Source organism: Falco peregrinus, chromosome 7, assembly GCF_023634155.1.
Source record: "Falco peregrinus isolate bFalPer1 chromosome 7, bFalPer1.pri, whole genome shotgun sequence".
NCBI classification, from domain to species: domain Eukaryota; kingdom Metazoa; phylum Chordata; class Aves; order Falconiformes; family Falconidae; genus Falco; species Falco peregrinus.
This window is the reverse complement of record NC_073727.1, coordinates 65,871,167-65,885,994: the sequence shown is the minus strand read 5'-3', so window position 1 is coordinate 65,885,994 and position 14,828 is coordinate 65,871,167. Positions and strand designations below refer to the sequence as shown.

At 37.1% G+C, this 14,828-nt stretch overlaps 1 long non-coding RNA gene across 1 annotated transcript; it reads left to right on the top strand.

Annotated features, from left to right (window-relative positions):
• Positions 1 to 2,485: 2,485 nt before the first annotated feature.
• On the top strand, positions 2,486 to 6,594 carry LOC114012345 (uncharacterized). The gene is made up of 3 exons (XR_003554733.2): positions 2,486 to 2,527; positions 3,252 to 3,407; positions 6,462 to 6,594. It is a non-coding gene; the product is annotated as an uncharacterized LOC114012345 (long non-coding RNA).
• The last annotated feature ends 8,234 nt before the right edge of the window (positions 6,595 to 14,828 follow it).

The window sequence follows — 14,828 nt, the reverse complement described above, 5'->3', positions numbered from 1 at the left end:
ATTTATCATGTGTGATGATGGAATTCACTGAATTAACCGTACCTTTATCACAATGAAGTCTCCATCCAGAAGCAATTTTACATTTCTAGTTTGTCTACCAACATGTGCTTAACTTGCCTTTCACTATCTTTTAAATACATCCTTTGTACAGCAAGACAATTATATGCAGCTGCAATTTTACTGGTTACTTTCATATTTTCTACTTAAAATGTAGTATAGTGGTTTCCAGGGTTTGGTTTTTGGTGGGTTTTCTTGTTATTTTTTTTCCTATAAAATTTATTTAATATCTTTTTCTGTAGAGGGGGGATTGCAGAAAAATTTGGGAAAAAACGACTGAGAAAATGTCTCAAACAAATACTCTGATATCACCCAGTGTTTGCTTTTTTGTAGATCTGTGCTGTGAGGAGTTCTGGTGTTCTTTATACTTTACTGTGTTGATGTTCATCTACTTTTCCATGAAATATGGCTCACCTCTGTCTGTCCCATCTTTGTTGGGTTCCAATACAAAATTTATTTTGCTACCATTTCATTTTCACCACCAAGATCCATTGTCAACACCAATAAGAACTGAACTATTATAATTCTTCTCTGAGCTTCCAAATGTGAAACCCATTAGTAATCATTAGCTGTCATTTTTTTCCAAATTCCTTAGTTTAATTAATATCCCCATGGTACCAAGGTCACCAGCAACAGAGTATGACTGGCAGTGTTACAACTGGTTTGTCAAATTCATGTCTATTGAAAATACAGGTTGTTTCAAGAGATAAAACATTTGACATGGATATTTGACGCCCACAATTTCTTGTTATATTTTTTTCAAGTACTGTTAGTGACACTGACATTAAAATACAATTCCCATGAATAAGAAGTAAGACAACAATCTGATTTTATTTCAATTCAATACATTTTAAAGCTGTATTTCAAGAATAACACAGTCCAGTAAAGCACACAAAGAGAAAGAATTTCCTGTCTGCATCTGTAATATCTCGTTCCATCACGCTGAGTCATTTGGGTTTTGTTAGAAGAAACAGTCTCATGATGTAACATTTATTTGGAGACCTGAATGAAATAAATTGAAAATTGATACCTCAATTTAGTTCCTACAGGACAGAGTAAAATTTCTGCTCCCACTGAAGACAGTAATTTTGTTATCGTATTTACATTTTCAGATTCAAGTTATTTCAGTATTCAATATTCAGTAACAGAAATAATCTGATGTTCTGATTTGATTTTTGCTTCCAAGTTCATCGTGTTAATTTAATTTTCCAATTCTCCTACCTATTATCTGTGTTGGTTTTGTCATAATTAAGCTCCTGAAACCTGAAGTCAAATATTCATTTAGCTTATGATCTGTACCTATTAAATCTTAAATCTCAAATCTATTTGCACTGCTTACTAGCACAACTTCTTTTGTTTTATTCATATTGCTAAATAACATGCTTATTTCCATTTTCTTTTCCAGATCTAACTCAGTTTGACTTTTGGAAAGTCTCACTTTATCCCTTTCCTTTCTGGACTCCCAAGATGCAGCTTTGTTTACTGCTTAACCGTTTCTTTCTGTTTCTGCTAGAATTTTCTCCTTTTCCAGAAATATGCTGAAATTAATCCATGTAGGCCTGGAGCTCTTCAGCAAAACTTTAATCAGCATAGAAACCATGATCTGAGGATCATTTGCAGCCTGGGTTTTGAGAGATAACAGTGTCTCCTCCCAAGATCTTTAGCTGACTTTATTAACAAAATTCCTAATTTCTTAGTGATATCCCATTAGAGTTTCCCCTTTCACGTCATGAAGCTTCTTGTAGAACTAGCTGTATTTATCCTTCAAATTAAACTGAATCAGTTTGTGATCCCTTGGTCTAATCTAAAGATATTTACCTAATTGCTTCCCTCATTCAGATTTAAAATAGAATCCACTTTTCTTGGTTTAAAACCTTTGGTGCAGAAAGACAGGAAAACTCAGATGGGACTTTCTGCTAGCTGCTCCAGGTTTTCTCTGCTAATAACTGGGATATGAATACCTTATTTTCCATCACTTGTATTCAAAATGTAAAATTATTAAGAATTTAATTCTTCCTAAATTAAAATCCTGTTTCTCATGGCTTGTATTTTTTTGTTCAAACCAGAATGTGGACTTGAATTTTCCACACCAGGTGTCTCCCTCAGGCTAATCTGCCTTATTATTATTAACACTAGTAACAAATTCAGATAAAAGAGTTGGGCAGCTTCCTATGGAGTGAAGTCTGGTCCGTTTTGATTAACAACCATTTCCCTAGAGCAAAGGGACTGGGTCTTTAGTGTTCCTTTCTAGAAACCTGGAGGTGAAGATCTTGAGAAATTTGGAAAAGGACCTGAAATTCCTGAGCCTACTTCTCTGTGGCCACCAAATGCACATTACACCAACAGACAAAGTATAAGTGACCTTTCATGTTGATTTTCCTAGTATATTCAGGTTAATGGTTAATTTAAGTTGCAGACATCTATGGCTGTAGACTGCAGGTTTTCAAACCTCTTGATGGTCACCCTGAGTGTAAGTAAGGTGCTGCATGCTAGATTTTCTGGTTATGCTGATACTGTACATTGTAATATCCCTGTGCTTTATGTACATAATTGTAAAACATAATCCACTCTATTCCCGCTTTTTGGAGGGAGTGCTACTTGCTATTACTTAGAGGAGCTATATAGGGAAAGAAATACAACATAAAATTCAGGATGGGACACAGGAAGAACATCGTAGGCCATAAGTCAGTACTGGAGTAAAATAAAATATTAAGTGTGTGCTTTTTAAGTGAGAATCCACAGTCCAGTCCACTGTTTGAGGCAGCAATCCTTTGAGTAAAGTAATCTCTTAGTATGTAATTCATTATTTATGTAAAAGGAGGCTGAACTGCATTTGCACCAAATGTTTCTAATTTCCTGATTTTTTGCCTACTTGATTTGCACCCTGAAGAACAGTATTAACCAAGGATTTTATTTTGTGTTTTTACTACTCCTGTTACTCTTAATTTTTTAAATTCGGTTCCGGTTTCTTTACAAGCTGGAGAAGTAAATCCTTTCAGCTATTACTAATTGGATCCTGGTTCAGACTGCAAGTTTTAGGCATGAATGAACAGTGCTTTACATATGTCTACTACTTGCAGGGTTACTGACCTGAAGGCACTCTTAAATTTACACAGGTCACTGAAGTCACTAATTTGTAGGATGAAGTCTTGCCTGTGAAGACTGGTGAAATAAATAGATTTTGTTTGTTACAGAAGGAGGATTTGACTCACTAGCCCCTGCAGCATTCCTTGCATTCTCACACAACTGGTGAAAATACAGATCTCATCTACACTTCCATAAATAGCCTGTGCAGTCAGAAGTGCTCCATTTTTCCAGGAGGCCTGGATTTTCATTCCGTATGGCATCAGGTCAGCATCATTTTGTATTGTATCTCTGCACAACTGTGAGCGCTCAGTCTGCAGCCTGTGAACAGGAGAAAAAGCAGTATTTTTAGATAGGTTATGCATTTTGTAGGGTTTCAAGTGAGATTCATCTGTTCACCCAGAATTCATCCAGGTTAAATTCACCTGTTTTCTTTGGAAGTGCGTCCCAGGGACTCTAGAGCAAAACCCCCCAAAATCCTGATTTGGGGACTTTCTGTCTGACTCACCCTGTGGTTGATTTCTGTGTAAAGATTAATTACAGGCATGATAGATGTGATTGATGGGGTTGATATAGATCTAGTACAAAAACTTTCTAAGAGATTACATTTACCTTTTTGAGATGTTTTCCTTTCCCTGCATAGTGACCAGTGGCATTTGGGGCAACAGCAGCTCAATCCAGATCTGGAGAATTATAAAGAGGGTAGTGCTTATTCCTTCACTGATTTCCTTGAAATCTAGAGACCACACTGAACTGAGGCATTTTAGACCACATAGGTCTGACACAAACATGAAATATATTAAACCACACACAAATGTTTTTAAAATATTATTAGTCATTACTCCATTGGAAGGTGTTTCAGCATTAACTTTATGTGTACTGGCTTAGGCTGATCTTGGTGGTACTTTTTTAATAGGTTTTAACAGTTTAATCTCCTTTCCTGTTGTCATGTGGGAAGATTTGTTTTTGTTTGTTTGTTTTGCTAAATCTAAGTCTTTTGCTGTTCCCCCAAAATTTTTGCAGTTTTAAGTTTTAAGTGAAATAGAGGCCCAATATACATGCATATAATGGGAAATTCTTGATGAATTCAAGACAAAGGATACACATTAATTAGGCTTCAGAACCTGTTTGCTGTCTGTACAATGGAGCTGTTAAACTGCAGTCTCGTCATGAATGCAATGTGTATGTCACTTCTACGTCTGTGGCACTTCATAAATTTTAAAACACAGCACTACCTAACCTTTAGGTAAGCATTTCTTAGCCATACATATTAACAGACTATTGTCTGAAAAGTAAGCAAGGTTCTCCGTATGGTTATTAATAACCTCCCATTGCACAGGCAGCTAGTTGACTAATTGGCTACATTGCTTGTCTGAAAATAAAATCGCAAACAAAGTCAAACTCTGGGCAGCATCTGATATGGTTAAAGAAATCCAAGAAATGTGGAGAGGAAGTGATATCCAGGAGTTGTTCTCTATCAGACCACAGGAATGAACAATTATTTTTTATTGTCCTTGATGCGCATATCTTTCAAAATCCTCCTGTGATATTGATTTCAACACCTTCCAATGCAACTTGTTCTCTTGCATAACTGTTATTATAGAATTTTTTATACCTGCAGTTTAAATCTTCCCTGCTTGGAAGGAAAGCAATTATTCCTTGTTCCAGATTCAGTGTGTGTGAATAAGCCTGATTACTTGCCTCTAATGCTATATTCCACCCTCAATTCCCTTTTTTATGGACCCCTTTCCTTCAAGCATTCTTCATAGATCTTGGAATTTTTTTTTGCCTTTCTTTGTCTATGTCTGGAGACCTCTTTTGCATCCCAATGTGTTGAATCCATCTTACACTCAGTGCACCAACACTAGATGTGGACTCATTTCAGTATGCTATAACAAAATACAGTGACATAATTAACTCTCAAGTCTTACAAGGGGCTATAGGTATCATTAATGTTCATAGAAGTAATATCTCCCCTTTTTTTTTTTGACACAGTATCTCACCTTCCTGAAATAACTTTGTACAATACATTATTTTTCATTCTTTCCTTGTGCATTTGATTTGTTCATCCCATGTTTAGTCCTATGTGGTTTTTTTGTACTCAGATCTGTCTTTATGGCTTCTCCATTTTCTCAAGATCTGCTTGAATTCTGATCCTGCCTTCCAAAATGGAATCCCTCACAAGTTGTTGTCATTCACAAACTTTCCACATACATGTAAATTTTTGGTTGAAATATTGAATAACATCAGGTCAGCCTTGTGAAGGGCATTATACAATATATCCTATCCATTCTCCAACAAGCTATTAACAAGTATTCTGGGCAAGATTTTACAGCAGCTTTGCTCAGACCATATATTCCAGGTTTCTTTATGAGTGTCATGTGAATCTGACATCTATTACTTTCCCAGATCTTTTTATCCTGTCAAAGAAATTGAATTACATTGACATGAGTTATTCTTGACAAATTCATGTTGGTTGTATTTTGTCTTTAGGTGAATACAAATTGATTGTTTAATAATTTGCTTCAGTTATCTTTCTATCAAAGAAAAGCTGACGCTTCTGTAATTCTCTGTGTCACTTTTATCCTCCCAGACTTGTTCTCTGACTTTCTAGAACTTATTCACCTTCCACAAAACTCCCTCATTTCTCCTGCACCACTAATGAAAGGTCCCAAATTGCTTTGACTAACTTTGTAAGGTTTTTGGGGTGATGCTTGTCAAGCCCTAATGACTTGAATATATTCAACTTATTCAATTGATTGTTCCATTTGGCTGGTGTTCCTATTTCCTCATTAGTAAGCATCTGTTCACAGTTAGCCTTTTTGTGAAGACTGAACCAGAGAAGGCTTTAAACATTTCATGTTTCCTTCAACTGTCCATTAATTGCTCAGTTTTCTCATTATACTTGCTCCTATTTTTCTCTTTATCTAATGTTTTTATAGGACTTTTCCATGGCTTTTATAATTGTAATACATTTTCTCTTTTATATTTTCTTTGGGTTTTTTCCCATATACTTTTTCTATTCCTTAGTTTTAGTTTCAGTAAAGCTTTTAGTAGTACTTTTATTTTAGTAAGATTTTCCTTGGTTTTGTTTCTCATATAATTTGTATTTCATTATCTCACTATTAAAGAATTCCTAATGCAGACATGTAAGCCATTCCTTTTATTTTTCTTCTGAAGTACAAAAGTTTGTCGTTGCACCTTTCACACTGTCTCTTTTGCAGAGACAAGTGCCTGTGTGCCTTATAAAATCAGTGTTGAGAGACTCACAGAGGAATCTGTTACTGCAGTGATACAAGCATGACTTTTCTTGTTGGCAGCTGAAGAACAGAAGATGCTACTTTCCCTACAGATCAAGACTGTCTGTCCTCCTTCTGAGAACACCAGTCCTGTAGAAAAGGACTGAAGCTCTTCGAAGGGTATGGCAACAGAAGATGCAGAGTTTTTCCTGGTCTTGAGGAAATAAGAGAAAATCTAATTTCACTTGGAAAGGAGAACTGTGTGTGTGTTTTATAATAAACTGTTGCTGGTTGAAAAAGAAGTGGTCTAAAGAAAAATATTGTTGTCATAAACTCTGCTTTCCTGGCTCCAGCTGACTGCCTTAAACATCAAGGTCTTTCCTGCATGCTTTTCCTTAACTAGTGAGTTCCTAACTAGTGAATCTCCCTAAAATTGACCTTATCTTTTTAGACAATATCTCAAAGCCTAATTTTGCCTCCAGTGAGGTAGTTCTGGAACCATCCATACAGTAAGCGTTAAAGAGGGAGCAACTTTGGAATTAGGTATTTGATTGTCGATTACCTTTTTAATGCTCTATATGGCTCAAGCTTTATGGTGCTGTATGGGAATAGACATGCTGCCTACCACAGAAATGGATCTACTACCAATGATCTTTAGAATTCCAATATCTATTATTCTCTTGCATGCAATATCCTTTTTTTTTTTTTTTTTTTTTTAATGCTTTGCTTAAGCGTGTTTGGTTTATCCCAAGACTAATACATTTGGTGTACAAATTGCATAACAGATTGTGCGCTATCCCAGTCAGCTCTGGTGCGAAGGTATTCTTGAGGGCCTGTAGAGTCTGGAAAAACTGTAGATAAGTATAAAAACAATGAGTATCCTATACATGTAACCTATGAGTATCTTTCCTAGTGGCTAAAGGCTATTCTTCAAAGGTAGTAGGTGACTTAATGAAACAGAAATTCTTGTCTTGTATCATTAGATTGGGGTTTTTTAAAGAAAATATGTCTCTAATCAGATAATACAGGTTTTCTGCTTTTTATAAGTGATTTATGGTCTATTCATTTAGAAGAAGACCACTGCTTAGGTTGGAGGTACTGCATACGTAAGTTTTCAGAAGTATTAGGAGGCTTCAGTCTTCTCTTCTACACTTTCCTAACATTTCAGGCATTAAATTATTGTAGCCCATATATTAACTGGGAGAGATCAACATGCCAGTATTTCACCAAACTCTATAGTATGCCTGTAGTACAAACACTAATATTAGTAGATTGTCTCAATTTGTTACTTAATATTTACTTCCCTGTCATCAGACTGACGAAGGCAATGGGTCTCATCTAATTAAAACATTATGTTTGGGGTTTTTTTCTTTCCACAAAGAGCAGCATTTTGCTTTGTTTCAAGCATAACTTTAAACAGTTAATAAAAAGACCTAGAACAAAACAACCCCACAACAAAAGCCTAATACGTACAGTTTCCCTGGCCCTCAAGATATCAATCCATTTCCCTTTGCTTCTTTTCACAGTGAACCTGCTAAAATTTGAAGAGCTAGTCTCAATTTTCCTCAGCTGCCCTTCTAATGATCAACAGGCCATTAGCCTCCCTTTCCCCAGGCTAACTGCCAGCACAACCCACCTGGCTGTTTTTCAACAGAACCACAAGTATTTGGGTAACCGAAAGAGTCCAGCTATGGAGAGGCAGACACAAAAGGGAAAACAGGGAATGGCAGGGCAAGACAATTTTCTTTGCTCCACATTAGTTTTGCAAATCATCTTGTCATGATGGTAGGATTAATTTTAGAGACACTACAGACAGAATACATAAATAAAAAGCCAAGCAGAGCCTGTGTTTCAGAGCCTGCATTTTTTTTTCTTTTTCTTTTTTTTTTCTTCTTTTTTTTCTTTTGGTTAAAAAAGTTTCCGTATTCCTTTCACATGGAACACCCTGCAACACTAACTTCTGGCACTGAAGTTGGTCGTTCAGCCTTTGAAAAGGAATTTGACACCAATATCCTGGCTAATATCTCAGCCTGGTAACTTCATGATTCTTGTTCCAAGTGATCTTTCTTTGATCGGCGTAATTTTGTTTATAAATTGTGCCCTGTACTTGCTCAGCAGAGGCACAGAAAATGCAAATGTACTTCTAAATAGCATATTTGGTCCAGAGACTTGACAGGTAACACTGTGTGGGGTGGTGGGCATCCATACTGGCAATCATAGGCCACCCAAAGTGCCACAGAAGTGACATTTTTCATATAAAGGTAGGAGCTAATCAGTCTGAATCTGGTTACTTATATGAAAGGTTGAGGGTTGAGGACCCAGGCTAGAGCTGATTCTGTGCCTACCTACAGGCAAGATGGTTTCTGAAAATATTACTGAATACGTTTGGTGATATAAATAGTGATACAAACAAGAAAAGCATTAAAATATGTTATCTTAGTGCTTGTTTCATAGGTCATGCAAAACCGACAGCGGTTCCAACATTCTTTTTTTTTTAGATGTGTTAAGGGAAATTTTTCTTAAAATCCCAATTTAACACTCCAGTAATTAGAATATGAAAAGGTTTTCAGCTCTTAAGAAATTCTAGATAGCCTTCTATAGGCAACAAATGGGAGCTGATAAATATCAGCCCAACCAAGCCTTCCTAGTCTGAACATACTCTGACATGATCACAATCTTGTGTATTCAGTCACGCTTTTTGGTAAAATAGACGTTTAGTGTGGGTGGGAAATACTGTAGATAATTAGTATTTTAAATATTGAGATTTATTTTTTTTTTTCTAAACAATGCTACAACAGATTAACTGCTGCTTTATATCCAGCCATTCCCTCTGGTGTTATATATATTTAATTAAAGCATACTAACATTAAACTTATGCTTCCCAGCTTCAACAAACAGTTGTATGCTTTCCCAGCCTTTATTAAAGACTGAATTCCCAGTTTCTGTGTCGTGACCATTACACATTGCACACTCCATCCCAGCCCTCCATCGTGGATGAAGAATGGCACTTTTTCTTTCTCTCAGGAAACACTCTGCAGATCGCCACAGCCAACAGCATTTCAGCCCTCACTCAACAGCTGACTGATCTGCTGCTAAAGCACAAAAATGCATCCCAAATGCCAGAGGTACTGGAACCCAGAGAACCTGTTTGCAAGAGCTACCCCAGTCACAGGCTCACTTTTGACCACTATTGTTGCCCAGCCTTCAGCCTCATCTCTGCCCTCTCTGGGGGTACCTGGCAGCTAGGATGTCCCACAGCAAAGCTTTCCGGTGCAGTATCAGGAGCCAGTAAGTTTTCTATCCAGTAACCACTGCGTCCTGCTTCTGGATGCATCTGGGTTTCCCAGCAGGGTGTCTGGCCCTGAATGATGAATGTCTAAAATCCTTGTTTCCTTCCCACTGTTCCTCTCCACCTCCTCCCATTCATTGGCCTTAACAAAGCCAAATGCTTCAGCATGAAGCAGGTGTGTTACACATGTGCTGTTGAACATCTGGCTAATCCTCTTTGGGGGCCAGAGAAGTGTGCAAATCCTAGAACGGGCAGCTTTCCAGGAAAATATATGAATCACTAGCTTTGTAAGCAAACTATTTCTGGTCTCAATTGAAACCCAGGCTTACAGCACTCTCATTCTCCATCAGCCCACTGAATTGGTGTTTTGATCTGCCCAAGTTTAAAGACAGAGTATGCATAATGTGATTTATTTTATATACATTCTAGAAAGATACGCATTTATACACCTGTTTTCACACCTTGAAACAATTATGGTCCCAAGAGTGGTGTGGTTATAAAGAAAATTAATAAGAGGGAGAATGTCGTTTTGGGTCTCAAATACTGCTGTGCATTCATGGCTTCCTTTGAAATTGTGGCATATGTGCATCTGAATGGGTAACTTGCTCTTTCTTTCTATCTGATGTGTGATTTTGATCACACATATACACAAAATGCCAGTAATTGCTTCTTCCCTTCATCATGCTTCATTCTGCTTTCATCAATCTGTATTTTTATAGACTTCTGTATGAATCATATCCTCGCATTTTCATCCTGCTAGTCCCTTGAGGATTTGTTCCAGATCAGATATAAAACCAGAAGAACGTGTTTTCTGAATCTAATAATGTTGCAGCTTACAGAAGTGAAAGGTTCATCTGGAGAACTGATCTCAAATGTCAGGATGATAGAAATCAAATGGAGTTAATGCTATGGCATTTGAAATATTTTTGGCCCAAATCTCTCATGAGCAAGTGGTGAGATTTTTTTATATCATCAAACTGGAACTTTTGCTCTGATTTGATCTTTAATCAAAAGTCTCTAGTCTCAATGTAACATGCATTTAAACAGTATTTTTCTGACATATATGAATTATTTTTGAACATGTGGCCAGAAACTTAAATAATGGGTTGTGTTCCAAACAGAACTTTGATTTCACTCTACCCCCTTTCTGAAGTCCTTAATGCGTAAAGTACACAAAATGCAACGAACCGGGTAAAAGGCAAATGTTGTGGTGAAAGTCTTACTGGGATTCTGCCTCAGAGTAAGAATCTCTGATTAAGATTCTCCTTTGCTCTGACACAAGGTAAGACTTAGTAAATAACATTAAATCCTCACAGAGAGAGATAGGGTAAACAGTATTTTTCATTGCAGGAAATTGCAGTGTTCTTGAGGAATCTATTACGTTTATAAATCAATGCAGATTTCTGTAAAATGAGTAATGACAGCATTAAAAAAAATCGTCACATTAAATATGTAAAATATGTTCTGCAATATTTGTTTGATTTTCCTTTACCAGAAGCATAGTAAGGGAAGTATATTTTAAGTAGAATTTTTTATGCAAGTATAATCTTAAATAGAATTCTTAATTCTTAAATAGAGCTTTAATGGAGCTACAGAGATGGGAACCTAATGGTTTCAGTAAGTTATTAAATTTTCTTTCTTTTCATGAACTTGTGGTTGTTGGAATATACTGTAGAAAGCTTTTTCCAACTTGCTGTCACAAATCCAGTGAGGACTGGATGCAAAACTAACCTAGGTGATTTATGTGATCTGTTACACTCTCTCTTCTACAGGGGCAAAGGCTACCAAGAGTAGCAAAGATTACATCATGAAGTAAACAAATTATTTCTGCAACACAGTTTGATGATGGTTTCATGTCCATGCTAGTGTTTGCATGGGAAAGTTTTGCATTCTAAAATCAGTGGACCAAACTCATCCTTGAATTAGTAAACCTCAGGTGTTGAAAATATCAATAGCAGAGTATCTGTCATTGGAGCCAGGACATATGTTCTGATGTATTTCTTTAGGTAACAACAGTAGACTGAAGGTAGGCTCTGTTCCTCAGGATCAGGATGCATCTTCCAAAGATTGTCGCCTGATTTGCAGAATGGGTAGTCCATACTCCTTCTTCTCATTGCCTACTTTAGAACATGCATAACCATGGTGATGGAGCTCTCCCTCAGCATGCTTTGGACTTGGCCAACAAAAAGGTCTGTGGAGACTCCCCAGCTATGTTTAGAGACGTTTGGACGAAGGCACTAAAGGCTAGATTTAAAGAAGTGGAGAGCAAAACCAGTGTAGCTAAAGGACTTCTCTGAGGAGTTTGAAAGAGAGTAAAAGTGTATGACATAAGTAGAAGAGGTCAGATTCAGGTATTGTTTACAAGAGTTTTGCTAAAATGAAGAATGGTCCATTTCTGAAAGATGCAAGAAGTCTATGTGTCTCCTGAATTTTCTTCAGAGGTTCTCTAAAGAACAAGAGGGCTGGGCAGACAAGCAGTGAGTGAAGCATATATGCATGTGGTTTGGAAATGGCAGTTTTTAGGAAACCGGAGTGATTTAAGGTTAGACAGTTGTCTGTCTTTCTGCAGGACCTGAAGTCTAATAGCAGCCAGAGAAACCTTTCCTTGCCACATTGTCCTGTTGCAGAAGAAACAGGTCAAAGTAACCATAGTTAAATAGTACAGCTGTACTGGACACCTCAGGAGATGTTCAATTTTCCATCAGGTTCTGTTCTCCATTCTTGGAATGGGAATTTTCACTACTGTAGTATCCATCTCATTCTTGATGTCCACCAGCTCTGGGAAGCCCTTACCTTACTTCTAGGCACCAGCATTGTGTAAGTTTTCTTCTGATGGATACAGATGTTTTTTCACTTTACTCCACTGTTTTGTCTTGTCTTCCCTCCTGCTCCAACAACCCCCCCAGTCTTCTTTTGCCACTGTTGCTGTTCTTCAGTGCCTTTCTTAAATTGTGGGGCCGAGCAAGGTATCACCCAGCAGCCTGGTTAACTGTAATGGCATGACCAGCTGTGGGCTTCCTTCCTAGGAAGATCCCTTGGAGATCCATCTCCAACAGCTGAATTCATTATAGTTAAAGGCAATCCATTTTGAAAAGGTGAATTTGAGGGTGAATATGGCACAGCTGAAATACTGCAAAATTCTTTTCATGTGGCGTAGTGATCTAGTGTCAGGGCACCATCAACAGCATGCTACATTATTTGTTAACACAATAACCTGCAGAGTGATAGACAGAATGTAAAGGGTTTACTACAGGAAAAACATACAGCCTTTCCAGCAGGAACAAGCAGCAGAGCGCTTGAGAATGACTGTTTCAATTCCTTGGGTTTCCTTTGATCCACTTGCAGGATCTTGGAGACCCCTTAAAGATGTCTTTCATTCCCTTGAGAGGAATGTAAAACATTATTACCATGAACAATATATTTTATCAGTTTTAAGGCTGTAAATACAAAATGCAAAACAAAGCCCAAGCTTCTATTCAGAAATGGAAAACCAGAAGTCTGGAGGAGAGCTATGCTTTTAAACCTGAAAGGATTGTAATGGGTTTTAAAGTGAAAAAAGGAATTGTGCAAATCTTAAGGTAGGTTTCCTTGTAAGATATTATAGCGTGACTAGTTGGTCATTCAGACTCATTAACAGCTATTGTTAACAATGCAATAATCAGTTTGTGCTACACAGAGTATGGCCAGGTTTTTTTCATGTTGAAATCTTCAGCGAATATCTGTAGAATTTCATTTTTTATATATATACCTATCTATACATATATAATAAAAAGAAAACCTTTGAAGAAAAGATAAAAATAGCTCCTTGTTTAAAAATCTTTCAAACTGTCCTTTACAAAAAGCTATTCCTGCTGAGCTCAAAAGAAATTTCTTTTCCTTTACACTGAAATAAAACTTCTTGTGTTTTATCATGAAGTAGAATAAGTACAAGGTAACATCATTCATGTGAAAACAACATTACTTGCAGAATGATGCTAATTTTAACCTAATTTTTAGAAATAGTACCTTTGCACAAAAACTATTCAGGCTTACTGTTGGTACAGCTTGCAGCATTGCGCTCTGTACCAATCAATCCTGCTGTACTTACGTACTGTTAAAAACCAAACCAAACCAAGCCAAGGCAACCTAAATTTAACAGAATGAAACCGCTGGAAATAGGATTCTTTAATATTAATAAGCTGTTCTATGCTTTCAAAGAAAGGAAAAACTGCTGGATTGATTTATAAGTTTGTTTAGTATCTTTTCTTTTGAAGCCTTGTTCTAGACCTGTTACTCTGGTCATTTCCTTCTTAAAAAAAAAAAAAAAAGGAGCTAATAGATTTTGAAAACAGGTATGTACAACTCTGAACTCATATTAATTCTACCTGATCTCAAAGCATGTATTTGGGTTAGAAAAATCCATTTTGCAACACTTAGACCTGAGAGCATATTGTCTTGCCAATTTATTGCAATGAGTTGAAGTCTGGTAATTGAATGCAACAAACACATGCCTATTTTCTAAACAACACCAACACCACCAAACCTCCAAACCAGAGAGCATTAGATTTTCAACACATTTTGAATACTCCTTCTAGTTCAGTTTTCATACACTCAGAATTATTATTTTGGCACCCATTCTTCATTATCATCACCAGGCATCTGCTATGATCTCACTTTAAAACTTTTTGATCTCAGATGAAAAGCAGCATAGGAAAGGTAACAGAAGAAGACATTAAGATACACTTAAGGTATGTGAAATTTGCATCTATTATACTATCAACTAGATTAAAAGAGTATTACTGGGGTCAGCAAATCAGATTGAAATTTAAGAGATGACATTCGTAGCTACACAAACCACCCACATTTCCGCCCCTGGATGTCCACAGGACAAAGTCAACAGTGTTGGTGTTGCTGTATCAACACAGGGGCAATATTCTTAGCCTTGAAAGACTGTGTATTGGGTTTGCATTGTTATGGCACAGGTTTGGTAGCAGTGGGGCTGTAGCAGGGGCTTCTGTGAGAAGCTGCTAGAAGCTTCCCCCATGTTCTATAAAGCCAATGCCAGCCAACTCCAAGATGGATCCATCACTGGCTGAGGCTGAGCCCATCAGTGACAGTGGTAGTTGTAGTGCTGACATATTTAATAAGGGGGGGAAATACTTCTGTGCAACAGCATCTGG